This window comes from Mus caroli, chromosome 16 (genome assembly GCF_900094665.2).
Source record: "Mus caroli chromosome 16, CAROLI_EIJ_v1.1, whole genome shotgun sequence".
NCBI lineage: Eukaryota > Metazoa > Chordata > Mammalia > Rodentia > Muridae > Mus > Mus caroli.
The window spans coordinates 41406701-41432596 of record NC_034585.1 but is presented as its reverse complement, the minus strand read 5'-3'; the positions used below and the strand labels follow the sequence as shown (position 1 = coordinate 41432596).

The 25896-nt window shown below is 46.2% G+C and overlaps 1 protein-coding gene across 3 annotated transcripts in view; it reads left to right on the top strand.

Moving 5' to 3' along the window:
• The first annotated feature begins 11779 nt into the window (after nt 1–11779).
• Boc (BOC cell adhesion associated, oncogene regulated) overlaps nt 11780–25896 on the top strand; it is a 75618-nt gene continuing 61501 nt past the window's right edge. Inside the window, exons 1-2 of one of the 3 annotated variants that reach the window (XM_029470643.1) lie at nt 11804–12233; nt 16476–16562. The gene's annotated coding sequence lies outside the window, so the exon portion shown is untranslated. Of the gene's footprint in view, nt 12234–16475; nt 16563–25896 lie in introns of all 3 variants that reach the window. The other 2 variants (XM_029470644.1, XM_029470642.1) reach the window with 2 other exon arrangements.

The following is a 25896-nucleotide window of genomic DNA, read 5'->3' as shown; positions in this document are numbered from 1 at the left end:
GGAGGAAAGGGTTTATTCAGCTTACACTTCCACGCTGCTGTTCATCACCAAGGAAGTCAGGACTGGAATTCAAGCTGGTAAGGAAACAGGAGCTGATGCAGAGGCCATGGAGGGATATTACTTACTGGCTTGCTTCCCCTGGCTTGCTCAGCCTGCTCTCTTATAGAACTGCCAGCCCAGAGATGGTCCCACCCACAAGGGGCCTTTCCCCCTTGCTCACTAATTGAGAAAATACCCCACAGCTGGATCCCATGGAGGTACTTCCCCTACTAAAGCTCCTTTCTCTGTGACAACCCTAGCCTGAGTCAAATTGACACATAAAACCAGCCAGTACACCAGTTTTATCAGTAGAGACATATCACACAGAACACTATACACCTGAAGTGCTGGATACATGAAAGATCCTGGAACATTTTGCAGAAATTAACAGGCAACAGGAGTGGGTGGAGAATGACTGGGGACCACATTTAATGGAATATTTGGGACCAGTGTGAAGGATTTAGCATGCCTTTGTTAAAGACTTCGAATTGAAAGCAGATGGTGAGTCCAGTGAGTCAAGGTATGGTACAATTAAATTTGTCACTTCTTTTTAATTGTTTAATCTTCTTCCTTCTTCCCCTTACATCCCGTTCTCCCCTTCCTCCTTCCAGTCTCTGCATTGCTGGGGATTGAAACTGACCTCTTCAAAGGTATCTCTAACAGGAATGTAGAAAGCAGAGAAGTGCTGGAGGCAAACGGGAGATGAGAAGATGAATCCAGAAGCTTTTGCGATATCCCAAGCAAGAGTGATGAAGGTCTGCACTGGAGCAGTTGTACAAGGGAGTAGGTACCAGGATTTGGACACCGTAGTGTAGTGGTTAGTGACCAGCTGGTGTAGATTGTGAAGAAAAGCTAGTCAGGGGCGGGGGGGGGGGTAAGACTACTTTTTAAAAGTGTGTGTGTGAGAGTGTATGTGTGTGTGTGTGTGTGAGAGAGAGAGACAGAGACAGGGACAGAGAGACAGAGACAGAGAGACAGAGAGACAGAGAGACAGAGACAGAGACAGAGAGACAGAGAGAGAGAATACATGTATGTGTGTGTGGATGCCAGAGGAGGGTTCTGCACACACATACACACACACACACACACACACACACACACCTCATATATACATATCTATTTCTTTGATACAGAGGCTACTCCTGAACCTGGAGCTCACTGTTTTTCTGACTAAACTGACAGCTCTAGGAATCCTCCTGCCTCTGCACCACCGATTCCCAGGGCTGGGGATGCAGATGCTCATCGCCATGAGCATCTTCAAAACAGCATCATTGAAGTTCGATGTAGTTCGGCTTGCCGGTTGCTTATTTGGTTGTCTGTGTCATAACCAGGAAATTGCCAAACATTATCCTGAAGGCTTTCTTCCATGGTTTCTTCTCTAACTCTTTCAAGTTAACTTTTCTAATATTGTAGATACCTAGTTTTCTCATTGCTCTTTGTTGAATGGCAACTGCTGAGTGAAATTATTTTTCCTCTTCTCTTTCGAGTTGACATCTTATCAAGAATCATTGGGCCATACGTACAAAGGTTTGCTTTGCGGCTTTCTACACATTGATTTGTCTATTCATCATCATACCTGTAAGGTCTGAGAATATGAAAGCTCCCAAAAAGGTAAGGGTCTAAGAAAATGTTTAATGGTTTAGGAAGATGTTTTGAGGTTGGTAAATGCAAGTTCTGATAGATGTTTTCTTATAAGCGTCAAGGAATCTACACTAGTCTGCCTCTCACAGGTCAAATGGACTCAAGATAAGTACTGTCAGTTAACAAGCAGCCTGTTTCTCTCCCCATCTGCCTATTTCTGAGGGTGGAATCTATTTCCCTTTGCCTGGTCCTGGGATCCCCCCACCACTCCTCCAACTCCCAACAGTTTCAAATGTACACCCAAGAAAAAATTTTTTCTCCCTAAATTCCTTAACTTTATCTTCTGCTCCCAACATCTAGATGTTCCTTCAAAATCTGCATCTAGAACCCTTCCAGAGAAGCTGCCCACAGGTGCTCCCATCTACCCTCACAGATGCTTCTGCTGGGTCTGCACTTTCCAAGCCACAGATGGTCCCACAGACCCTTGACAGACATGAAACAGCCAGCTCATCCCAGACTTGGCCAACATTCCAGCTTTTTGCCCACACCCCAAAATGGAGCCTCAGTGTCAGCAGGAAGTAGTCATATAAAATTACTGCATCCTTTATTTATTTATAATCAACAAAAGGCTGGAATGTTTGGTTTGGGACCTGGGACAAGGGACTGAGGTGCACAATTTACTTATCAAAACAGACCTAGCCTCTAAGGTCTCCCAGAATCCTTCAGTTTCTATCTGGCGCACCCTGCCCACAACCTAGAACTTTCCAGCCCAGGGGCTGGGCTTCACTTCCCTGTGAGTTTCCTCCCTATATTATCCAGATAATTTGCTCTCTCTCTCTCTCTCTCTCTCTCTCTCTCTCTCTCTCTCTCTCTCTCTCTCCCTTCCTCCTCCTCCCCCTCCTCCTCCTCCTCTTCTCTCTCTGTGCATGCCCTTTCACCCAGCCCCCCACTTCTCCCTATGGTGACTCCCAATCCTTGGGGCCAGTGAACCTGAGAGCAACTTCCCCAAAAACTTGCCTTTAATATAATCTAATCTGGTTTGAAGCTTGTTTCACCATCGGAGATAACCTATCAATGCCACTCTAAAAATGCCTTAACTACTATTGTGTTGTAGAATGCGTTGAAATCAGAGAGTGTAGCTTGAGGCTTTGCTCTTTCTCAAGATACTTAGGACTAATCAGGGTCTCTGAGTTTATATGGCTTTTAGAACAGTCTTCTCTCTTTCAGTTGGGATTTTGATAATGGAATTCGTTGAAACTGTAGACCCAAATATATATATATATATATATATATATATATATATATATATATGCTTTAAATATATATATATTTAAAGCATACAACTACTCACTAAATAAAGTATGTAAGTCTGGCAAAATCTAAATACAGCTGGTGGTGATATCATATCTATATATTAAGATATTGTACCATAGTTTAAGTAGCAATTTTGCTGTTGTTGGGCAAAATGCATTTGAGATACCTGAGTGTTTTTATTTCTACAATTCATGTTATTTATAATTATTTCTAAAACTTCTTAAGGCCATACAGCTAAAAGTCATTTCAAACATACCATTCATATCTGAAACAAAATACGATGGTCATACAATTTTGCATCTAAGACAAACGAGTCTTGGCTTGCTTTAGGTAAGAGATTATATTTTGCTTTTCAAGTTATGATTCTACCCGAAGCCCAAGTTATTGGAATTCTTTCAACATTCCAGCCCACAAAGGTGCACTAGGCTTCAACAGCTATGACAGGAAACGTGGTTTTATTCAGTCTTCATTCCTTCATCCATTTGACTTACTATATGTTGCTCAGATGTTGTGTTGAACATTAGAGGCACAAATATGAGAAAGTAGGGATTGATTTTGGGCTTAAAGATATTCTAGTCTACAAAATAGACAGGTAGAACCCCTCCCCCTCCCTCACTGACTATTATTACTCTTACAATGCTCATAACAGATTCAAGACAAAGGCAAGGAGAGTTCCCTGGACAGTAGGAGGCTGGGATGGGGGCAGTTGGGAATGGAGTCTTCCCAGAGGAGGCAACGCTGCAGAAACCTCCTGAAGGCAAGTTAGATGGTAGAGAAGAGGAGAAACGGTTTAAGTCTAGGGAGGAAGTGAGCCATCTAGGAAGGAAAGACAGTGTGGTTGATGCTTAGAGGACACAGGGTACAATGGGAGGACAAGATACAATGGGTGGATCACTCAGGGAATCATCTTGGAGAGTTGATGGAGCTGAATCAGATGGGTGCTTGGCCCCTGTCTCAGAAAACCTGGGAGAAAAGAACATGCCTGAGTCCATTGTTTTTTGGTTTTGTTTTTTGTTTGTTTGTTTTTGGTTTTTCGAGACAGGGTTTGTCTGTGTAGCCCTGGCTGTCCTGGAACTCACTCTGTAGACCAGGTTGGCCTTGAACTCAGAAATCCACCTGCCTCTGCCTCCCAAGTGCTGGGATTAAATGCTTGTGTCACCACCGCCTGGTTCCTGAGTCCATTGTTATCTCTCTCAGATAAATCACAGGAACAAGGTTTGATGAGTTTAATGAGCTTGAGAAGGAGAAAGTGATATTTTTTAATACTTTAAGAGACAGACAGAGAGAGAGAGAGAGAGAGAGAGAGAGAGAGAGAGAGAGAGAGCGCAATCGGCATTGTTGGATTTTGTGGTTTGTTCTCTTAGTCCTTCCTTATCCTGAGAAGAGAGCCTCATGCTTCTTAAAATGTGGCCACCAAGCCTGAAGTGTCTTCACTTCCTCGCTGGAAAACCCAACCAGCATAAGGTAAACAAGAAGGGATGATTTTTCATTCCTAGGGAGAGATATGCTTCCCTCTCTTCCTCGTGGCTCTGACAGGAATTACAGAGACCTTTTAACCACTGTCCAAAGAGGCTGCCCAGCTTGCCTTATGCCCAGGAGATCGGGTGGCAGGGCTCAATATTTGTTAAATTTTGCCTGTGGGTGAGGGGCGGGAAAGTAGGAGAGGGTACAGGTCTATGGTGCATGGTTGCTTTTCTGTTACTACGGCCCGATGTTCCAATGGCTCCCCAGTGCCTTTTGAAGGAGAAAGAAATTATATGCTTGAAGCAGAACAAGCAAACAAGCTACCTGTTTCCAAGTCTGCAGCTTTAGTTTTGGCGTTAGATTTCGCGTTGCTCAGTCCCTGGTATATTGATTCTCTCCACGGAAGCTTCCCCTTGCTATAAACCCTTAAGGGGTGTGTGAGAAACTTCTTCCCCGGTGAATGGCTGACTGAACAAATTTAACGGAGGCTGTTACCCACTGAGCTTGGTATCAATGCTCCGAAGTCCGGTTCTCTTTTGAGTTTTGCTTTCATCTGGAATCTCTCGCCTCTGCCCTCTTTACTGTTGCTGCCACACAATATCAAACAGCTGGAGTCTGGGCAGCTCCAGGATCCAAGTTTCTCAGCCTCACACGTCAGGGTGGGGGCGGGGGAGAACAGATGGAGGCCATTGGGGAAGGTGGGGGTTTCCGTGCGGACTCAGTGGGAGCTGTGCTTGCTTCAGAGAATCCGATATCTTGGAAAAGTGGGACTGGGGTTAACAGAGAGATTTTGTTCGTGTGGGGCTTAAGATGTGCGCAAAATCAAGCGTGCAAGGATGGATCACAGAAACGGCTTTCATGCACCACCTTTTCTTCTATTTGTCTAGCCCAGACTCAAATTTCCAATAATACAACAGCTCTCTGTAAAGTGGCTACCAAAGGTTTTGATTAAATATAGTGTTACAGTGGGCATAACATAAGGACTCAACAGTAAGAATAAGCACTAGCCATAAACAGCTATACTGGTTGACTCATTTAGAGTTATAGCCTGACAGATACTAATATGTATTATGAGTATATGAATACATATGTTTACATACTGAGAGATACTCCATATGTATTATTTCTAACCTTCACAAAAGATACGGGCATTCAAAGAGGGCATCTGTCTTTGCTCACAAGGATTGTTGAAGATGAAATTAAAATCTAAATTTGTTTTGAGTCTATGTCATTTCCATTTTACTGCATGCCACCCTTCCCTAGGGTCCCCTTGTTCATAGGCAGCCATAGGGGAAACTGAAGGTTAGTCCCTTAATGTCAACAGAACGCATGGCTATAGGATGGATCCCTGCGTCGACAGCCCAGGGCTAGAGAAGTCAGCCCTAGTAAGTTCCACTTGTATGAGAATTGAGCGGCACCATGCCAGGCTCACCTGTAATTTCTCCTGAACCGTGCAATTTACCTTCTAATTACATGCTGTCATGCACTGGTTGCTAATTGTTGCATAGGTCAACCTTACACATTCATTCATCATTCTTTATTTTGTCAGACAACCAGCACATAGCTTGTCCAGTGGGGCCATTCTTCCCAGGGTAGACAGGAAGCTGATTCGTACACCTGATGAAGGGCCTGATGAGGAACTGAAAGCCGGGTTTTAAATTCGAAAATGATGGACTACGTTACCCATTTGTAAATTTTTATGTACATTGGTGCTTTGTCTGCATGTCCGTGTGAGAGGGTCGGGTCCACTGGAGCTTGAGTTACAAACAGCTGGGATCTGCCACGTGGGTAATGGAACTCCAGTCCTCTGGAAGAGCAGCCACATCTCCAGCCCCCAAGTTATGAATTTTTAAAAAATGTATTTTGGTGATACCTTAACAAATAAAAGAAATAAACAGATAAAGAGATAAAATACTATTCAGCAGCCAGAATTTTTAACTCGGGGTGAATTCAGGAGTAGTTCATCCCAAACCCTTTATACCAAGGCAAAGCATGTCTTCAAATGTTACTGCTGAGAATACACATGTCCACGCTACCAGATTCCTACTTACTGTTAGGACTGAACTTTAGCACCGAGCTTCCAGCCTTAGCTTAAACCTCAGGACAAGTCTTAGCACAAGCCTCTTGTGGTGACTCCTAGACTCATTTTGTTGTTGTTGTTTGCTTGTTTGTGTTTCTTTTTTTTTTTAAAGATTTGTTTCTTTTGTATGCATTGGTGTTTTGACTGCATGTATATGTGTTGCTGTGTCAAATCCCCTGGAACTGGAGTTACAGACAGTTGTAAGCTGTCATGTGGGTGTTGGGAATTGAACCCAGGTCCTCAGGAAGAACAGCCAGTACTCTTAACCACTGAGCCATCTCTCCAACCCCAACTCTCAGACTCTTGCTATTTATACTCAGTAAATTTCTTTTGTTCTTTGAATGTACTGTGATGCATCTCCTTGGAAAGCCCACTAAAGATTCCTTAATGGCTTGGCAAGTGTCAGGCATTGTGAAATGTGCTTTCCCTTTTGGAAGTGCTCTCACCACATAGGCTAGTTTGGGTCTAGAACTCTTAATCCCCCCTGCCTCAGCCTCCAGGGTGCTAGAATTATAGGCATAAGCTATCACACTTAGCTTAAGTATATCATTCTTTTAGAATATACTTATTAAATTTATTTATCTTTATTTTATGTAAGTGTTTTGCCTGCATGTATGTCTATGCACCACCTATGGGCACAGTGCCCATGGAGACCAGGGTAGGGGTATATACAATCCCTTGGAGCTGAGTTACAGATGGTTGTGAGCTGCGGTGTTAGTAGGCTGTGAGCTAGCTGTCTTGTGGGTCCTGGAAACCAAGCCTGGGTCCTCTGGAAGAAAAGCCAGTGCTCTTAACCATCTCTCCAGTCCCAAATATAACCATTCTTATTCCAAGAAGGAGCAGCCAGTCTAAAGAGCAGGGAGAAAATAACACTGAGGTGCACAGCTTGGGATGAGACCCACCGCTTTGTTGTTAGAGATCATAGGCCAATTACCTGATTTTCCTTCTCTGTAAAATGGAGATCAATTCTACACAGAAAGTTGTTATGGAGATTCTGAACAAACACAAAATTCATCACAGAGACTGGGCAAGGAACGTGTTCAGGGGTTATTAGCATATTTCTTTTTTTTTTTTTAAAGATTTATTTATTTATTATATGTAAGTACACTGTAACTGTCTTCAGACACTCCAGAAGAGGGCGCCAGATCTCGTTACGGATGGTTGTGAGCCACCATGTGGTTGCTGGGATTTGAACTCTGGACCTTCGGAGGTGCTCTTACCCACTGAGCCATCTCACCAACCCTATTAGCATATTTCTTAGAAGGATGCTGAAAGGTTAAACATGATGATAAATATAACCAGGTTTCCCACAGTAAGCAAGCATTGGTCAACTCTCACACTTGAGTGTTGTCTTTGCTGTGTATTCTTGACAGTCGTTTTTCTTATCTGGTGAGCACGATCCTCCTAACTGGGTAATTTAGTCACGTCTCCACTTGGGGCTTTGTTTTTAATGATATCATTGGTTTGTTTGTTTGTTTGCTTGCTTTATTTCATATAACCAGAATGTTGGAAATGGATACTGACCTCGTGGAGTTCAATGTTTTAATACTAATGAGAGCATTTAGAAAGTGTATCCTATCAATCCAAAATTCCTCCATCTAGAAATTTATGTTTAGAAAATAAGCGGAATCATACAGATTTATGGTAAGATGTTTAGCCATCTGCCAGGCAGGATGACAATGTAAATGAAGCCACTGAGATGTATAAAAATAGAATGACTGAAAAAAAAAAGCCTTTTTTTTTGATGCAACAGTACTTTTGAAATCAAACTTTGAAAATGATTCAGATCACGAGAAAATTAATCATCTTAGATTGTTAAACTTAAAAAGCAACAGACTCAATTTGGGAAGATATTCAGCCATAAACAAATCAATAAAGGAGCTAGCTTCTGCCTGAATTATCAAGTGCATAAGAAAAAAATGTACAAATTTTGAATGAATGTCTCTGATTTTTTTCTTTTACTCAGTGAAAATCATATACTCAGTGTGAAATACAGATTAATGAGAAACAAAACAGGAAAGAAAGAAAATGACTAAAACCAAAACCACTCTACTGTGCTCTAACAGCGTTGTCCTTGTGTGGTAGATTTCCTGTGATGCCGCCCTTGCTGGGGCAGTCTGAATGCTCTCCAGTGCACACAGTTTGTAATCAAGAACACAGATTCATATGAAAACGAAGGGATAAATAGTCAACTCCCTGTCGCTTTCTGTCTATTCCACAATAGTTCTCCCTGCACAGTCTCCCACAGGAACTCTCTGTAACTAAGTAGTCCTCAGGTTATATGACACTTAGGGGTGCCTGAAGGTCACCAAAAGGGGAGCAGTGTTACTCACTGCACTCTGACCTAATGGCAGTGACGCAATGTAGACCTGCAGTCCCTGTCTGCCCTTCCACTTCCCAGTAGAATAAATTAATAATTTCTTTAAAAATAATACTAAACTCTTCCTTCTTGGTGCTCATAAAGTCTCTCCAAAGCCAGAAGTAAATTACCTTTAACAACACATCGTATAGGAGAGTTCCATATTCAGCTCACAGTGCATCTAACTGCTTCAAGATGGCTGGTGTGCTAAGGTGAAATGATATGAGTTAAGAAACTGGTGATGTTGGTGGTGTGAGTCTTTAATCCCAGCACTCAGGAGGCAGGGTCAGAGGCAGAGGCATCTGTGAGTTCAAGGCTAGCCTGGTGTACAGAGAGAATTTCAGATAGTACTACACAGAAAAACCTTGTTTCAAAAGCTGAGAGAGAGAGAGTGGGGAGGGGGGAAAGGGGAAGAGGGAGAGGGAGAGGGAGAGGGAGAGGGAGAAACCAGCAGTTAGAGGACAAGAAATATACTGCAAGCAGAGGGAGTGAGGAGATACAGTAGCTATAAAAATAAACACCGTCATACTAATACAAAGATCCACAAAAACAATAAACACATCTGAGTGCCAACAGCAAGCCTGAAGCTGCAGATCTGTGTTCAGCCTAAATCACAGCACAGGCAAGTAAGTGGGCATGGTGATCAGCCGGCCTGCAGGAGATGCAAGGTCCCCCTCCTGGCTAAATACATGTGAGCAAGGATGAATGCTTTGACTCCAAATGCAAAGACTGTGTGGACCTCAAGTCCAGAGTGGGAAGAAGGGAGAGCCCTAAGGGAAGAATAAGTTGAGTGGGTAGGAGGAGACATCTCTGGGATGCTAAGCTGTGCATAGCATGTGTAGGAATACGGACATCTAAGAACCCCAAGTCTCGTGTTATTACTGAATCTCACCATCGCCAGTGGGAGTGGTATTTGGAAAGTAGTTCTGAAAAGCAGAAAGCTGGGGTTGAAGAAATACCTCAGTGGTTAAGAGCACTGGGTGCTCTTCCTGAGGATTTGGATTCAATTCCCAGCCCCCACATGGCAATTTACAACTCTCTGTAACACCAATTCCACGAGATCCAATGCCCTCTTCTGGCTTCCACAGGCACCAGGCTCTTATGTAGTATACAGATATACATGCAGCCAAAACACCCACATGCACAATAAAATAAAATTAATTAAAAACCTTAATAATTTAAAGAATAAAAAATAAAACTTTGAAAAAAGGGAAAAGAAAAGCAGGCCATTACTTGGGGCTCTAGGGAAAGACAGGGTACACACAGTAGGGAACTGTCAGCTGTCACCTGATGCTTTCCTTTCCTCTGGGAATTACTTCTGTTCCCAGGGTGGTTCTCAGGTCCCACTGTCCTCTGTTGTGCCACAGAGGGACAGTGAGATGGCAGAGGCTAACATCATCACTGAACAGGGGGGGAGAGAAACAGGTCTTGCAGACTGTTCTCCAAATGGATGGAAATTAAAAGGGAGGGAAGTGTGTTGGGGTAGGTGGGAGGTTCAAAGAGGGATTTCAGAGCCCTTTCACTGTCTTATTAAACTATTGCACCCCTTGATCCATTTGGCCACGGGGATATGCCCAGCAATCTAGGCACGTAGAAATGCCAGATAAATCAGTGCAGAGACTGACTCCTGCTCTAATTAACAAACACGGGGAGGAAAGAGTGCTGGAAAATGTGGAATCTTTCCCTTCCTCCTACTGCTTCAATTGGAATCATGTGCTGAGGACAACCAAAAACAACAGAAAATAAAACCATGACCTAAAAAAAAAAAAAAAATTAAGTGATTTCTTTTCTGTCACACGGTGGCTTTCTGAGTCCCAAGGCCACTGTTCTGCCATTCAGGGAAGACAGTGCCTCTCTTCACCGTGCTCTTCCCTGGCTGACCCACTCCAAGGGCCACCTCCTCTCCACCTTGGAACAAGGCTTTGACAAATGGCTTAACTCCTAAAACATAAGGGATAAGGAACTCTCAGAGTCTGCTGCAGAGTCTAGCGTTGCCAACTTAATTTAACATTGAACTTGTGTATGAAAGTGCGTTTTTGCTTTTGTTGTTGTTTGTTTGTTTTTAAATGTGTACCCGAACTAACAGTTTAAGATCACCTGAAAACTAAAGAAATCCTTTCTTAGCACAGACTTACTGAATCAGAAGTTGGAGGTGGAGCCCATCCATCTACGTTGTAACAATTTGTCCAAAGAAGTTCCGCTACAATGGGCTTGAAAATTACTGTTGTGCATGTTTTCTCTCCAGCCAACTCGGAGGTAACGGACTAACTCTCCGTGACATCACCCCCCACCCCTTTCCTAGGATGATGAAAGGGGAGGTCAAGCCAAAGACCTGGCAAACCCTTCCCTACCAACCAAGTGTCTGGGAAGGCTGTTTTATGGCTTTGCCATGATGAGGTTTCTTATCATTTTCCTAATTGCCCTTGCCCTGCCTTACATTTATTTATTTATTTATTTATTTATTTATTTATTTATTTATTTATTTAGGTGGGGGTGGGGGTTGGGGGGTTGCCCTGCTTTTATTAATTGTAACTTTGTTTTTACTGCTTTATCTGGTAGGTTTGTTTGTTTGTTTGTTTGTTTGTTTGTTTGTTCAGAATGATAGAGAAATTGAGAAGTGGGTGCCAGCACGGGAAGGACGGGTAGTGCTGGCCAAGGGAAGGGTCCAAGGTGAAGCTAATCAGGGTGGACCGGCACCCTCGCGCGTGGGAGAAAGGCACTTTTGGTGTGGTCAAAGAAAATAATTTGGAAGGACTGAGGGAATTTAACGCAGTGCAAAGAAAGTAGGCGTTAAGGGAAAAATTGTTCTAAAATTGGGGGGGACTGTGTGGTTCCCCCCCCCTCCAGTTTCCTTTTCAAGACTTTTTTGCTTTGCTCCCTTTTGCTCCTCCTCCTCCTCCCCGCCTCCTCGGCTCCCCTCCCCTCCTCGAGCGGTAATGGGAGGCTCCTAGGCAGGAGAAGCAAAAGAAGGAATTGTTTGCAAGTTCAGTCATCCAAAAAAGCGTCTTCCATATGGAGGGATTGGGTGCGCTGGGCGCGGCGTCCACTGCCTTGCCCGCCTGCTGCCGCCGCTGCCACCACGGCTCCGGCTTCCTGCAGTGGGGACCCTGAGCTGGGTCTCGCTGGTGTCAGCTCCGGCCGGCCGCACTCACACACTCTCGCACCTCGTACCCGCCGCGGCCGCACAAATCCTTCCTCCTCCGGCCGCAACTTCTGGGTCCCGGGCTCCTTTGTTGCTCCGGCTGCGGCCACTCTCCCGTGGTGTGTGTCCTCGTGTGTCACCGCGCTGTGCGTGTGTGTGTCGGTGTGCGCGGGGGGCCGTGTGGCCCTTCTCCGCTTCACCACGCGGGACCCGGAGTCCCGGCCCCCTCTTCCTAGGCTCCGGCTGCAGGAGAGGTGAGTCATATCGCTGAAGTTTGTTTTCTTTTCATAAAAAGTTGTGTTTATTTGTTGGTTTGGGGATAGGAGGCGTGTGGGAGGCGGCCGCCCGTCCTGGGATGCCGAGGGCTCCCGGGAGACGTGCTGCGGGGCGCGGGCTCCAAGCGCTGGGCTGGGGCTCCGCCTGGGGCTCCGGGAGCTGGGCTAGGACCGGGGTTGGGGCCCCTAGTGCTTGACTGGGGTTCAAGCCGGAGGCTCACTTTGGGGCTCAGGGTGTTCTGCTGGGGTTCAGACAGGGTTTGGATCCCTGGGTTGGAGCTCGAGCGCTGGGCTGGGGCTCAGACTGGAGCTTGGAGCGGTGAGCTGGACTCCGGCTTGCGCTCCGATCTCTGAGCTGGGCTCTTGCCCGGAATCCCAGCGCTTGACTGGCTCCGACTAGAGTCAGGGCCTGACGCCTCACGAAGTTCCCGGAGCAGCCACTGCTTGTGCTCCTCCGCCCGGCCGAGGGCCGCCGCGCCTCCCTCTCTTGCCGGGTCTGGCTCGGTTAGCTCCCGCGGTTCCCGGAAACTGCTCCGGTGGTAGGAAGATTCAGACATCTTCCCCAACTCACCCCGAAGGGCTGACAGGGTGCCCTGGTTGCACAGCCAAGCGGTGGGAACAAGCCCACACTTGACACCGATTTGCTTCTTTAGGGGGAGAAGTTATCAGCGAGGTTTTCAAAGGAAAATCCTAAGTCAGGGACCAAGGGAGACCAAAAGCTAAACAGCTCTTAAAGAAGCTTCTTGGCTGGACCGGTGGATGGGAGGCACTGAATTAATTGGCATCCAGAGGTGTCTGTGAGAGTAAAGCATCAGCAAGAGGGGTGTGTGTGTGTGTGTGTGTGTGTGTGTGTGTGTGTGTGTGGTGTCCCACTGGGGGTTTTGTTTCTATTAACTATGAAAAGGTTGAGAAGTGACTTTGTGGGTCAAGTGGTAGAGAAGGCTGTGGAAGAAAGGGAAAGGCAGGAAGAACCTTCTGCAGGATTACGAAGGGTCTGTCGGTTTTCCTGGTGGAAAAGAACCCAGGGGTGAGAGACAGGACCTGGAGGTGGCTCTGTTGACTTTTGGAGATGGGGTGACCCATGCTCAGTCCCTTGAAACAAGAGTTGTCCTCTAGGGATGTGGCAGTTTCGTCTAAGAATACCCAAACCACATACCAGCAATCCCAAACAGGCACTTTCTGGGTGTGGCGAGGTGCTGTGCGCTCCCTTATTCCTTCCCAGCAAGCTCCATGGCAGTAAGTGTGTGAACTGGAGTTACCTCTTACTGGATGACGGGAAAAGCGTGCTTCTGCTTCAGGCCATGTGCCTGAAATGTCCTGGACCAGCACGTTTGTCACCCAGCTCTTTGTTGTCCAGAATTTTGAAAGCACAGATCACTTAATGAATGTAGCATCATGGATTCTTGAATATTGTAAACACTTCCAATTTATTCTACCACTGGCTTCTAAATCTAAGTAACCTCGCCCCATGATCTTTTCTTTCCTTCCTTCTTCCCTCTCTCCCTCCTTTCCCTCTTTCATTCCCTCCCTCCCTCCTCTCCCCTCCCTCTCTCCTTCCTTTCTTTTTCTCTTTGCATCTTTTTGCCTTGGCCAGTAAGTCTGTCTTCCTCTTCTCAAGAATAGCGTGGAAACCATTAAAAAGGTCTTGTTAGATCAACATGAAGGGCTTGGGTGTCCATACGTCTGGATGTCCTGTTTTCTGAGCTTTACTTAAAGTGACTCTGAGGCAAGAGGTTGGCCACTTTGAGGTGTGGAACAGGTTTCCCAGGAGCTCTCTGAGGTCTTATAATTGGCCCTTCTTAATGGTCTAATAATTGAGACCCAGGAGGTTCCCATGGCAATCTTGAAGTACTCTGGGGTCAGCGGGACAGAATCGGGGTGGAAACAGCAGTAGAGTTATGACTTCCCAGCTAGATGACTTTTCAGAGTGAATTTATGCAGAGGCAAAAAAATAAAATAAGTTACAGTCCCCATGCCTATTGGCTGCCACGGCCAACTCCTGTGGAGACTCCGGATTTGTTCCTTCAGGATGAGGCTGCCTGTACCTATGCAATCCAAGGACTGAGGTCTCAGACACTGGCCCTTTGTCACTCTTTTATGATATCTCAGAAACACGACATTGCAAGGGACTTTCACTCAGGAGAAGAGGCCAAATCATGGGCAGTTGGAAGTGAAAGTTGACAGAGTCCAGGATGGGCAATTTCCTTGGCCACAGCTGGGGAGGAAGAATCTAGAGGACCCTGCTCCACTGCCAACTGATTGTCCAATTCGTGATAAAGACTGTAATTTATGTCCCTTTCCGTCCTCCAAATGGGCCCAAGGTTTTGTTGTCTTTGAAGTAATTTTTCAGTGGCATGAGATCCCTGCTCTCTTCCAGGCCTCTCTGTGGTTTCCATGGTCTGACGGTGAATAGGAGATTTTATTCATGAAGTAATTCTGTTCACTTCCCCACAGGCTCCTGGGGTTTAAGAAAAGAGGGCAAGAAGTGAGGCTGAGGACCGCAGTGGTCCAGGGGCCCTGGGGGGGTCTAGGTTCAAACTTCAGTCGTCACTGATACGCGTAGTCACTCCAGGGTTTATCTTTGTGTCTTCCCAACAATAGCTGAAGATCCAATTGCACTTGGTAATTACCGCCTCATACTTTCTGGTCTCTGAATAAGAAAGAGCTAACCAGGTTTCAGAAGATGTTATTATACACTGGGAGTTTGCTTTCTTTCCTCCACTCGCTAAGCTCCCTTATTTTGGGAGAAGGGGATGGAAATGGAAGAGGAAAGAGTGATATGTTTCCATTTTGGGAAAAATAAAACATTTATTTACTTTAACATATGTAATTTCTTGTCACTTCAACATGCAACAAATATTTACAATGCATCAGACACCAGGATGGGAGCTCCCTTCTCCCAGGAGAGTAAATGTTTTTCATCAAAGAGTAGTTCCCCTCAGTTTTTATTGACTATATAAACTTCTACTAATATTCGAAAAATGTTTTTATAATTACCCGTAATCCCATCCTATAATCAACTTCTTACTTTTCATTTGTGCATATGTACTTTTTGCAGCTGTGATGAAAAAATGTAGACTGTTGTCATCAGACATCTGAAGTATCTATAAAGTTGACCAAAGACTCACAGAGAACATATATATGTGTGTATATATGTGTGTGTGTATATACACACACACATATATACATATGCGCACGCATGTGCGCACGCGCACACACACACACTATCACATTGCTGTTGGTGAGAATAAATAAAATCCTAAGTATGCTCTCCTATGAGACCCTAACATGCAATATTTTTTATAAATTGTGAGTCCAAATCACCTGTTTGGAGTAGGGAAGTTGGTAGAGCATGTTTGTTTTAAATCTAGAAACCTATACTTACAAAAGTGGTCCAAGGAAAGAACTTTGCCTCTCTGGTCCCTCAGGGTTGGCTAGAGTCAGGATAGGATACAAGAAAAAAGTGCTAAGGATGGCTCAATGTGAGTGGAGCATCAGTCCTGAAACTCTATACACATTGCTTCCAGCTGGCCACTTCCCTCAGCTGCCTCTTCACAGTGAGCCTCCTTCTTCAAGCTTGTCCCGCCTTCCTTGATCTTTCTTCTGTTATCCACTCCCCCCCCCCCCCCCCGACTTGGTTTTCACCACGGCCATACTGAGAGTCCCCAGTGCCCACCCTGCAACCATCTCACAATTACCCAGCATCTATCCATCATGTGGAGCAGCCCCATGACCAGTTTGCTGCTCAGCTTTAAAATCCACATTTCTCATCTTTTATATGTGCTCCGTCTTAGCGATGCCAATACCCCCTGCTCTGGGTTGACCAAAGAGTAGCTGACCCTTGATGTCTGACGAGTTCATTCCTTGTCTACTACCCTGTCATCCAAGGCCCTGTCCTTATTAAGTATCAGGCCCACTTATGTATCTTTAAGAAGTATTTTGTGAATGTTAATGAAAGCGTTCTGCTGGAGGCAAAGATAATGGTTTTGTAAAAATATAACTATTGTACTTTATTGCTTATCAGCTCCAGCAAGGAGGTAGGTAAGTGGGAAAGTGAAGACACCTGTGACCTTAGAAAAAGTGTTTTTATTCCCCTTTCTTATTCATAAAATGGATTAATAAGGGATTGCTATGGTTTATAGCACTATACCTCGTAAGCAGCAACGACTTCAGAACTCTTATTTTCATTGTGCACAAGATGAAACAGCTCTATTTCTTCAGCCTTTGAAACAGGCTTCATGAACTCCATGACCCGTGAAGTCCTCTGAGTGTTCACCTGTGGGTAGCAGTGAAGGAGTTGAAGCCTAGGTAAGCTTTTGTGTCCCTTGGTCTTCTCTCTCGGGCCTGCTGAGTCAGCTGTTTGTTCCCGGTCTGTGTTACCGCTCTGACAGTGTTTCTCATCTGTCAGTGCTGGAGGAGTCCAGCTTTGAATGGAATGTAGATTAGGGTTGCTTGGTTCTAGTTGCTCATACATTCCTGTAGGCTGAACTTGTGGTGGACATGTGAACCCCTTCTCCCAAGGAAAACCCTGTCAGATATGTTGGAGACAGATCATTAAGAGATTTGGAGTCTAAGCTTGCTATGGAAAGACCCTGCATAGGTTTGAGTGAGGAATACCACCTGTTTGTGTCTCTGTCAGTGGTATCTCAGTGACTGCCTTGTGGTCTGATGTACCACGCATTGTTTATCTCACAAAAAGCAGAGGGATTCTGCTTCTTACTGTCCTCTAAAATATAGCTAGGGAATCACTTCTCTTTTCCTAATGACGAATTTGGCCTTATCTTCAAAGAAGGTCTTTGATGTTTGGGATAAGATTATTGAGCAGAAAGAAGAAATCATAGCAGTAATGCACAATGAATTCACTCCAGTTGCCAGAGGACATGTTGAGAAAGTAACCGGAGAGTGAGGGGTAAGCTGACTAGAGAAAAATAACCCCAAAGTAGCCAGGGAGTGGGAATACATCAGAAGAGCTTTATTCTTCTCAGAAGTGAGTTTGGACAATGTTAGCTAAGACAAAGGTGAGGAAGTGGAGCCTTCACCATTTCATCACTGAATAGTTTTTAGAGGGAAAAGGAGACGTTGTTTCTCTCTCAAGTCCATCAGATTTCTCTTGGGGATAAGAGGAACACCCTGGTGGCACACTCCTTTAATCCCAGCACTTGGGAGGCAGAGTCAGGAAGATTGCTGTGAGTTTGAGGCCAGGCAGGACTACATACAGAACACCCGTTTCAAGAACGGGAAGAAACAGACAGAGACACAGAGAGACAGACAGAGTCAGCGATAGACAGAGACAGGCAGACAATTAGAGAAACATGCACTTGAATGTAACATCTTGCTCGTCTGTTGCATTTGCTCCTAGATATACAAATTTCGGCAATAGGTGTAGATGACTCTATAAGGTCTGTCTCAAAGTGGCAGGTGAAAGGAGATGTGTTTTAGGGGCAACCAAGTCACTAAGCTTCCCAGTCACCCCCAAGCCTCCTGGGCTTCCGAGAGATGGTCATCACACTGGACATGGCTGTAGACAGCTGGTCTCTAGAGGACCCCACCCAGAAAAGGCTAAAAATGGACTCCTGGAGAAAGAGCACCACCACCACCACTTTCCCTGGCCCTACCAATATTTTTCCAGAATAGACTAAGGCAAGTGCCTTTACTAGTCTGCTCTTACCTAACATTACCATCCCAGCGGGTTTATTAGGTATAGGTCATAGTTAATTGAGGAAAATTGGGGGGTTCTGGGTTTATTGGTTTTCCATGAAAGGAGAGGCTGCCTTAATCATTTCACAAATCACCTCTCCCACATGATTCTCTTTCGACTGTCATCTTGCCATAGTTATTGTAGCTTACTTTTTTCCACAGCTGTACTCAAAGGAGGGCAAGCTGTTAACCTGTCAGTTAGCACACAGGGCCTCCTTTTGTAAATGCAACTGCATCAAGTCTCAGCTGTTCACAGCTGTTTACCTCTGTGTTTCTGAAAGGATATTTTGTAGCTGGCAAATCGTATACTCTCTGTTGCCTTTACAGATTGGAGTTAGATCCCTGTGTATCACCCCACAGGCAGGTCCCTGCAACTTTTCCTTCAGACCCTGAGACCTCTCTGGTGGTCTGCCATCTGTGAAGGCGGAGTCATCCCCAGGTGACAGCCCTGTCAGGTGATTTTTTTTTCCCTTCTCTAGGCCTCCTTCTGTTCAGCTGTAGAGGCTGGGATAGCAGCCCGGCTCTAGCCCTGCTGGACTGTGGCAAGTTGCCAGCTATTTCCAGTGGGTGGTCTTGGACAATAAAAGATGGGGGCTGAGGGAGTTTAGCTCTCCTCCCCAAAGGGAGACAACAAGGTGGCTTTCTATAGGTGGACTTTACATAGGCGGCCAATCCCCTTGTCACAGACACACCACTCAGGTCTTGAATGTGAAGGAGAAGAATTGAGAAGCTTGTCTGAAGGTGGTTATTGTACGCCGTTAATTTTTGTTCCCCTGATTTTTTTTTTTTAACAAATGAAGCCTTGTGTTTAGGTACAAATGCGTGAGCACACAGGGGCAGCAGGTACCCTTCATTCTACAAGGGAAAGACTGCACACACTCACTTCTCAGAGAAGCACACCCCACACAGCTCCGCCACTCAGGGGAGGCAGCCAGTCTCAGTGCTGAGAGGTGGCCAGCAGTGACTGCCTTTTCCAGAAATGGAGAGAGTTAGCATTGCTTACAGAGCACCTACTGTGTGCCAGGCTTCGAGCCAAGCACTGCTTTATCCATGCAACCCTTCCAGCAGTCCTGTGAGGACGGACCCCATCAGTGTACTCTGCAGATAAGGGAGCCGAAGCCTAAAGAAGTTCAGGGACTTGTTTTGGTCTCCCAGCTGGTAAGTGGCAGAGCCAAGATTTCATTACTGTCTGCTAACTCCAAAACTCTCATTTTTAAAACAAACAAGAAAGAAGGAGGGGGGGGGAGCAGACAATCTCTTTTCCAAAGCAAAAGACCCTTGACTTGGGAAAACTGTTTCTTTCGTAACTAACTGGAAATAAGGGGTAGATGGGGTTGCTTATTAGCCTTGCCTTAAATCCATTAGTATAAAACTAGAGCATTGGAGGGTCAGACAGCACCCGACGCCAGGCTCTGTGGCACAGCCTGTGTTGCCCTGTAGGTGGTGGTGAGGGTCACATCCACGTTGGGTTTCATCTCAGAACACGCTTCTTGAGACTTTCCCGTCCCCCTGGGACACTGTCTGAATCGCAGGCATCTTTGCTCCACTGTGGCTGCCAGATGCATCCTTTTGCACCTAGGATCTTTGCAAGTCGAATCAAGCAGGCCCTCAAAATACCCCGGGGAAGGAAGTAGCAGCTTTGACAGACAGGTAACTGGCTGGGAGCTGCTTCCTTGGAGGCAAATATTCAGAAGGCAGCCAGCAGAAAGGATTGGACAGGCAGTTACCTGCACGATTGCTAAGCACCCTCCTCCCTCCATGCTTAGGATTGTGCTGGGGGGTTTTGGTGCAGAGAATGTGTGGGGGTGTGAGATATATGTGCATATGTGCATGGGTATCTGTGAGGATGTGGGCAATTGTCGTGGTGTGAGTGGGGAGGGCAGAGGACATCAGCCTTGGGTGTTGATGTTTGCCTTTCATCTTGTTTAAAATGGGGTCTCTGTTGTCTTCTGCTATGCATACCAGGCTTTACCTGGGTTTTTGTCATCCTCATTCAAGTCTTCCCACTGTGTGGCAAGCAGTTTTACTTAATGAGCTATCTCCCTAATACCTAATGTTGGTTGCTTAGGTTCCTTATTTTTCTCAAACAGTTGCAGGAAGCCTGAAGCCATGGTATTCTGGAAGTGGAGAGATATGGGTACCTGGGTTTACAATGTAGCCATGTGATAGAGTAAGGGAGTGTTTGATAGAGTAAGGGAAGCTGCCTCTTCTCCATGCCTACGGATGCAGTGAACTGGCACAGGAGACACATTGAAAACCTTCTGCTGGCAGCTGGCCGGAGCCCAAGCTGTCACATCTGTGCTCACTCACCTTGAGTTCAAAGATAAGAAATTCCAGGGAATTAGCCAGAGGTCTGCTGGGCTCAAGGGATCTGCCTCTGTGGGTGTGCTTGTTTGCCTTTGCAAGAGTCTCAATAGAAGGCCATTCGATCAACATCAGAAACTCTCCTGGGTTCTTCCAGACCCACATTCTTTCCCTCCCTCTGGGAAAAGGAAGCTGAGGGTCTTGGGAGTCCCATAGGAGTTGGGTAAGAAAAGGACCCTTGCAACAGGATTTTAGGTAGCACCCTTCTTTGCAAAAGAAAGAGACAGGCATTAAGGTTATTTATGGGCCGAGCAGGCAGGTCTGCAGAGAAGCACATTAGAAGGTGGCATGCTGGGGGCATATATTTCTCAGGAGAGTCAGTGTGCCTGGAGCTATTCCAGGTGTAAGATGTGTATCGTCCCAACTAAGGGGAACCAGACTGGGTTCTCCATGACTTGGCCAATCTCTGGGATGTGACCCTGTCCAAGTTACCGGAACCTCAGGATCCCTGTTTCTTAAGGCTGTTAAAGGGAAGGCAAGTCCCACCCCCACCCCCACCCCCCAGCCCCCACCCTTGCTGCCCTGCCATCCAGGTCTCCTTGGTTTCTTCATAGCACTTATCATTATCTGGACTTACCCCCCACCTCTCCNGCCCCCACCCCCACCCCCTGCACATAAATCACCCAAATGTACTGTGAGCTATTTGTAGACAGCGGCTTGTGCTAAAGGGGAAGAGCGAAAGGAGCATGCCCAGAAGAGAGGCTTTGCTGGTGGGCTCCCCATTGACTCCAGGCCTCCAGAAAAGGATGGAGGATAGAGAGGAAGAAGAGCACAGTGTGGTAGGGCCAGGCCTAGTTACTAGCTGGATACTCCCTTGATAGCCTTAACTCTGCTGCTTCTCAAGGGCAGCGCATCTCAGCCTACCCAGTAAGCCAGGGATACTGGCACCGTCCTCCACTCTGCTCTCTCTCTCCTCCTCCACCTTGTTATTTATTTCTTATCTCTGTGTGGTGCTGGGGATGGAACCTAGAGCCTCCCACATCTTGGCAAGCACACGGCCATTGAGCTACACCATCAGTCCTTGACAATTTACCACCCTAGTCTTCCATGTGCGTTATTGAACGGCACTGTGGAGATCAGTTTGTTTGTTTTGTTTTTTTTCTGCTGAAACCTCTCTGTTGCTCCTGTTTCTCCAAATACCATTGGCTCCACTTCTTCCTGGTCTCCCTCACCTGGCCTGCTTGCCCACCTCCACAGCACAGCACACAGGTCTCCTGTCTCCTCAAACTGGCTGGGCAACCTTCCTGTTCAGGACTTTTGCCCTGCCTTGGTCTTCTGTCAGGAAGGCTCTTCCCCATGTCCTTCCCTTGTGTCACAAGGCTCCCCTGTTGCTTCAGCCTGGTACCCTCTATCAAGCAACACTCTCCCACCATCCATCTCTCCCTTCAGACTAACCACACTTCCTCATGCTGTCACTTCCTGACATATACTTATTTGTTCATTAACACATCACCTTCTTCTCCACAACATGAAGTCAAGACTTTGTCTCGTTCATCAAAGCCCTTCTGTGTCTAGAATAGACATCTGTAAGACTCCTATCAACCTTAAAACCTCACGTGATAAGAGTTTCCAACAAGGATCTGGGTGGTGGTGGCACACACCTTTAATCCCAGCATTTGGGAGGCAGATCTCTGAGTTGGAGGCCAGCCTGGTCTACAACCAGTACACCAGTACAGCCAGGACTACACAAAGAAACTTTGTCTGGGGGCGAGAGTGGGGTGGGAGAGAGAGAGAGAGAGAGAGAGAGAGAGAGAGAGAGAGAGAGAGAGAGAGAGAGAGTTTCCAACAATGAAATATAGTTATCCATGGTAGCCACAGGGTCCATAACTGTGAATTCAATCAACATCAGATTGAAAATTGTATTTAATTGCCTCAGTACTAAACATGTACCACCTTTCCTTCTTATTCTCCCCTAAACAACCCAATATGTTTGTTATTTACAGAACAGTTATAATGTGTCATAGAGTTTCCATTGCTGTGAAGAGACACCATGACCAAGGCAACTCTTATAAAGGACAACATTTAATTGGGGATAGCTTATAAGTTCAGCAGTTTAGTCCAATATCACCAAGGTGGGGAACATGGCAGCATCCAGGCAGGCATGGCATTGGAGAAGGAGCTGAGAGTTCTACATCTTGTTCCAAAGGGAACCAGAAGAAGACTGTCTTCTGGGCATTTAGGAGGAGGATCTCTAAGCCGACTCCCCTCAGTGATACGCTTCCTCCAACAAGGCCACACCTCCTCCAACAAGGCCACACCTCCTCTAACAAGGCCACACCTCCTCCAACAAGGCTACACCTCCTCCAACAAGGCCACAACTCATTGTGCTATTCCCTGGAACAAGCATATTCAAACTGCCACACAGTGTATCTAGAGATGTATCTAGATAAGTGATCTAGAGATGATCTGTATGTATATTTGGAGAATTAAGTTAGGTGCAAATACTATACACACTATTTTATGTGAAGAACTTAAATGTCCACAGATTTGGGCCATTCTTAGGTAGACCCTGGGGCCAGTCCCCACAGATACCAAAACCACAACTACATCTATCCATAGACTCATACAGGCAATGCATTCTGGGATATGTGTCTATGGGAGTACCCAGAGGGGAAGCTTTGTGCCTGTTTTAGCAAAGCCTGAGAGTGGTGTACAAGACCACAGCACAGCGGCCATTTCTTCAGATGGCAGGTTTCAGGAACATTCACAGGTGAGCCATCTGTCCCTGCCGATGTCCTCTCTGTCCTTCTTCACACATTTCAACAGAGTTTATTGAGCATCTACTTTTGGTACTGCACAGCCTGCCTGAGAGGTACAAAGAAGCTTTGTGGTACATTTGATAAATACAGGGTAACCTGTGTCTTCATTACAGCATCACACAGACTCATTGCCCCACTGCCTAAAAAGACTTCCTTCGAACCTGCTCTTCTCCCTCCTTCAGGTGCCCAGTGATACTGATCATGTCAGGTAGCTGAGATCACCCAGGTAGGCAATCTGCCACAGGCCAGTGTTCTGTTTCAAACACGGCTCTCTCTCCTTGTATTTCATGTGCGTATCCAGCTAGGGTGGTAGAGGCTGGCAAAGCAGGGCTTCAAGCCCTTTGCTGGCTCCCACTTGACCAGAACCCTGTGGTTCCACAATCTAGCCCCTTATCATCTTCTATTGGCCTTGTGGCTGTGGTGCTACTGTCAGAAGCTAGCTGTCTATGTTTGAGTTCCCCATCTGGAAGTACCAGCTGGGCTGATCTTCCTTGTGCCGGTTTGTAGGTCTGTAAACACACAGGCAGGAGGAGCACATGGGGCTGTTTGTTTTACTTAATAGTGTGGAAATGTAAGTTCCCCAGGCAGGTAGCGCCCCTGCACACCAGCATCCGGTGGCAGACCACAGGACCCTCAGCCTCAGAAGTCATGACTCCCAGCCCCAACCGGGTTCCAGTGGTGTCTGTGTTCAGCCCTTAGAGTGATGGGGCCTTGGGGCTTGTTTTGTGGTCATTAAAGAGGAAGCCCAACCAAGACGCAAAAAGATCCAAAGAACCGATGAGACATTTTCCTGCCAAAAGGTGCTTACTTGGTTCTCGTGAGCAATGAAGACTGGGATTCCCAATAAATTCGGGAGCAGAATCTCCAGTATTGAAGGTACTCACTGCAAAGGTCTGGGCTCTCTGGGGAACAGGCAATGGGAATGGATTTAACACTGGGAGCAGATGGAAGGTGCTCTTCCAACTCCGCTCTAGCATTGGTCCAAATTTAAGGGCGTGTGAACGAGAGACCACACCATCAACTCAAGCAAGCTGACAAGTTTAAAGTCTAAGAAGGTAGACTCGGTAGAGTGAGTTCCAACACTGAGAACAAGAAATTTAGACCCCGATTCCATTTGTGCTCGGGCTGAACAGAGAAAAGAGCTGAAAGGAGGTAGCACTACCTCACATTGAAAGATGTCAACCAGACGCGTCAGGTTCAGCACAGAGGAGGAATCAAACTGAGCAGATGCCCCCTGGAAGTCAGTTTTTCAACAGGCAGTTCTGTGCTGATGATCCAAATCTATCCGCCTCTCCACTTTCTTATTCCCACTCAGTCTCCAATCTATAACCTGAGCAGTGAATACTTTGGCTGCCAGTGGATGGCTTTGGGCTGCCATGATATTCTGACCCTCATGAAGTGCACACTGGTGATATACCTGTCGCTGAGACTGTAGGGATGAATACAGTGCATATGTGGACAACACTCTACTGTCAAGCTTCCCTTGCTTTAACTGTACCCTCCCAGTGGAGCCTCCTGGTTTGTCTTTGATGTCTATAGCTTGTTAGGCTGTCACACTGACTACTGGCCATCCAGAAATCCTGGTCTTTCCTCAGTTAGCCTGGGGAAGCAGAAGATAGAGGTCTGCTGGTACGGATGAATGTGGGACCCATGTTCTTTACATAATGCAGCCTCCAGTCTCCAGTCATCCTGTCCACTCAGTCACACTCTTTATCTCGTTTCCTAAGGGACTAGACAGTGAAAATCCTGAACAAGAACTTGGGGGTAGCTTTGATAGTTATGCCAAGTGGTATGTGAGCCAAAAAGAAGATGAAGATATGATCTGGCAGTGCATTTTGTTATTTGGTTTTGATTCTGATATTGGTAAGTTGGGAGTTTCTCAGGAAATCTGGTTATAAATATCCTATGCTGGTCCTTTTTAAAATTGTCTTTAGCATCAGGCACAATGGGGCAGTACCAGACCTTTCTATGGTCCCCTGTGGTCAAAGGTTCAAGGAAGTGCAGGGTGGATCTTGCTTCACGTGGGGGTGTTGGTGACAGGACAGCTCTGGTGTGGTCTGGGTCTTCTCCAATATGATATCTCCAGAGCAATTGTAGAATTGGGGCTAAGTTCCCAGTTTTGCTTCCCTACCCCCACTCCTCTCCAGAAAAATCGAGCCTCCAGGGCAAGTGGCACAGGGAGGCTCCTTAATAATTAACTCCTGTGTGCTTTGAAAGTCAGGAAGTGAAAAGGACGTGCGTGGCCAATTGAATCGGAATCCTAGGCAGGCAGAACTAATCTTTCCCACACTTGAAATTAACCAAATGCCTGTGCTAATGTCCCTGGAACGGGCGGGGAAAGGCAGAGAGACCTTGATCTCTGAATCTCAGCCAAGAAGACGCATGTGTCCCTGTGGAACTTGAGGTGGGGGTCTTGGGCCTGGCTTCCTCATGTGGAGAATGCCACCCACTAAAATGCATGACGCCCATTACGGCCTCACTCCATCGTTCCTTGGGGTTACTAACACTGAGCTGTGACCACTTCTGGGACCCTCACGTCCCAGAAGACTTCCCAGAGCACAGCGCACACTCCATAAGTAGTCGCCACAGTGGCCAGCAGAGCTGCTTTGCACTTGGCCAGGTATTTATTGAGCACTGTGTCTCCTTCCTTCAATATGTGTACATCTCAGCTTCCAAATAAAAACAAGCATTCATTTTGCACCAGACAGTAGCATCCTCGTGTCTCTTCAGAAGACCGCTTGACTCAGACTCCGAGTGGTGTTAGTTTTTCGTGACAAAATAGCTGAGGTAATCACTTTAAAGGGAAGAAAGAGGGGAGAGGT